Source organism: Trichechus manatus, unplaced genomic scaffold (genome assembly GCF_000243295.1).
Source record: "Trichechus manatus latirostris isolate Lorelei unplaced genomic scaffold, TriManLat1.0 scaffold00331, whole genome shotgun sequence".
Classification (NCBI taxonomy): domain Eukaryota; kingdom Metazoa; phylum Chordata; class Mammalia; order Sirenia; family Trichechidae; genus Trichechus; species Trichechus manatus.
Genome location: NW_004444267.1, coordinates 895469 through 898620, shown reverse-complemented (window position 1 = coordinate 898620; position 3152 = coordinate 895469).

The window sequence follows — 3152 nt, the reverse complement described above, 5'->3', positions numbered from 1 at the left end:
TCTTTAAAAGAGCACAGTGCTCAAAGCAGGTGTGTATTACTAGTTAAGATAAGCTATTTTTTTGTTCATCACTCATACTCATAGTGACCATATGGGACAGAGTAGAAAGGCCCCATATGGTTTCCAAGGCTATAAATCTTTACTGGAGCAGACTGCCACATCTTTCTCCTGCAGAGCAGCTGGTGGGTTCAAACTGCCTGCCTATAGGTTAGCAGCTGAGTGCTTAAGCACTGCTCCACCAAGTTCTGCTATGAGTCAGAATCGAATTGATGGCAATGGGTTTTGGTTTTGGTACTTTTTGGTTCAAAGATGACTTCCTATTTTTATGCATAGTAATAGCAAACTTTGTCTAGCACTCTACTAAGCTCTAGCAAACAGTGTTTGTATTACCTAAGAGAATACTGAAACATATGAATAGGTGTTTAAGCAGTCAACTCATATGAATAATATTTACCATATTATGAAAATCAAAAGACTCTGGTTTGTTTTGAAGTAACTTTGGAGGCACGACAAACTAACATAATTAATCTTTACTAAAATGTGTCCTTTTTGGACTATTATTCTTTTTTAATTTAAACTGGATCTTATACAACCATATTTTCTGTAGCTTATAATAAGTGTAAATCTATAGCTGGTAGGAATTTTTGTTCTTATATCAGCACTTTATATTTCAGGGAAAAAAATGGAGGGGCCATAGTCCAGGTTCTTCTAATCTCATTGTATGGACTTCAAATGTACATTCGACATTAGAATGTGGCCATTTTGTTTAGTTAGAATTAAATACAAAACAAAACAAAAACAGTGCCCTCCAGTCGATTCTGACTTATAGGACAGAGTAGAACTGCCTCATAGGGTTTCCAAGGCTGTAATCTTAATGAAAAGGGGCCCTGGTGTCTCAGTGGTTAAGGCAGTCAACTCCTAACCGAAAGGTTAGCAGTTCGAAACCATCAGCAGCTCCATGGAAGAAAGATGTGGCGGTCTGTTTCCTAGAGATGTACAGCTTTGGAAACCCTGTGGAGTCGCTATCAACTCAATGGCAACAATAAACCCTCTGGCGCAGCACTGAAGCAACTAAACATCGGGAACGACAGCACTACATGCTTCTAGTGACGTGAAGCTAAAGATCTAAAAACAATGTGATTAAAAAAAAAAAGAACGAGCCATTTACACTTTGAATATAATAATGAAAATACTAAGGACGATTAAAAAAAAGGATTTCTGAACAATCCACTGCCAGAGTACACGCAGTTCTTAGACTGGCACCAGCAACAATGGATCCCAGGGCTTTCTCAGTGAATAAACATTATCTTGTTGCATAACAAAGTGAAGTGCGGGTGGTGGGGCTGGGGAGCAAAAACATATGCAGACTTCTGTATTTTGAAAATAACCTGCCAGTGTAGGAAGAGTTTGAGAGCAATTTTTGTCTTACACATATAAAATGTTTAAAAAAAAAACAAAAAACCTAAAATTATTTAACTTCAACATATCCTGACTAGGATTTCTAGCTACACACAGCAATCCCCGCACAAACTGTTTGTTGATAACAATGGAAAAAAAAAAAAAAATGTATCTACCTGATTTGGTAAAACTTCAAATGTTAACACTGTGACTGGTAATTCATTTAGTTCCATCTTTGCTATCACAGTCAAGCACATGAGGGTGAAAAACTTAGATGAGTATTTCAATGAAATGTTTAATCCTTTATAGCCATTTCTCCTCAAGAGAAATCTAAATTCACCATATAATGAGTAATCTTGAATCGGGAAAAAGAAGGAGAAACATATACAAGTAGTCTTCCTAAGTAAGGGAGACAATCTATATATTAGTATGTTACCAGCATACCTTAAAAAGACACAGCATTAACACTTAGTAAGCATTATGATGATCTGGATTTTCTTGAGTTTTTTGACCTTTCCTTCCAGGCAGCCCTGGTGGCACAGTGGTTAAGTGCTTGGCTGCTAATTAAAAGGTTGGTGGTTTGAATCCACCAGCCTCTCTGCCTGACAGAGATATGGCAGTCTGCTTCCTTGTAACCTTGGAAACCCCATGGGGCAGTTCTACTTTGCCCTATAGCGTCGCTATCAGTTGGAATCTACTCAGGCAAATAATTTGGTCTGGTTTTTTTGGCCATCCACCAAGTGGTAGCTGATCCCAGGCAGTCAGACCTCTGAACCATAGAAGGCATAGCTCAAGAGAGCCACCTGCTTGCTGCTTGTAAGGATATCCAGGGCAGAGAAACTATGTGTGGGTAGTGAATAAAGTTAACATCGATTTAATATTTCTGTCAAGTCAAACACGGATAATGCTGTGTCTATGTTAAGAAACAAAAGTGAACAATAAATGAGGTTTTAAACTCATTGAGCTGCTCCTGACTCTTAGCTTTTGGTTTTTGTTTTGAGGGACTTACCTAAAGTGCTATGGGAGCCCTGGTGGCGCAGCGGTTAAGTGCTTTGCTGCTAACCAAAAGGTGCTAGTTCAAACCCATCAGCCACTCATTGGGAGAAAGATGTGATGATCTGCTTCTGTAAAGATTACTGTCTAGGAAACCCTATGGGGCATTTCTATTCTGTCCTATATGGTTGCTATGAGTCAGAATCGACTCAATGGCAATGAGTATAGGCCTTATCTGAGGAGCCCTGGTGGTGCAGTAGTTATGTGGTTGTCTGTTAACCTAAAGGTGGTGGTTCAAACCCACCAGCCACTCTCTGGGAGAAAGATGTGACTGTCAGCTTCTGTTAAGATTTACAGGCTTGGAATCCCTATGGGGCAGTTCTACTCTGTCCTATATGGTTGGTATGAGTCGGAATCGACTGACAGCAATGGTTTTTATTTTTGACCCAAAATGCCGATTTCCAAGTATAAAAGTACCAGATTTAGGTTATCATCCCTTTATCTCCTGTGATTACTATTACAGAAAGTTTTATGTGGCTACCATTGTAAGAACAAAATATAAAAACAGAATGTGGGAGGGTTCTGGCAAGATAGCGCTCTAGGCAGAAGCACCACGCTGTCCTTCCATAGCAAAGATCTGAAAAACTAAGCCAAACAGAGAATGCAACAATCCTGAAACCCTAGAACATCAAATGAAGAGATAAAGAACTCAGCCAAGCACCAAATGGAGTGAGAATACTGAAAGAGAATGGAGAGCGAGG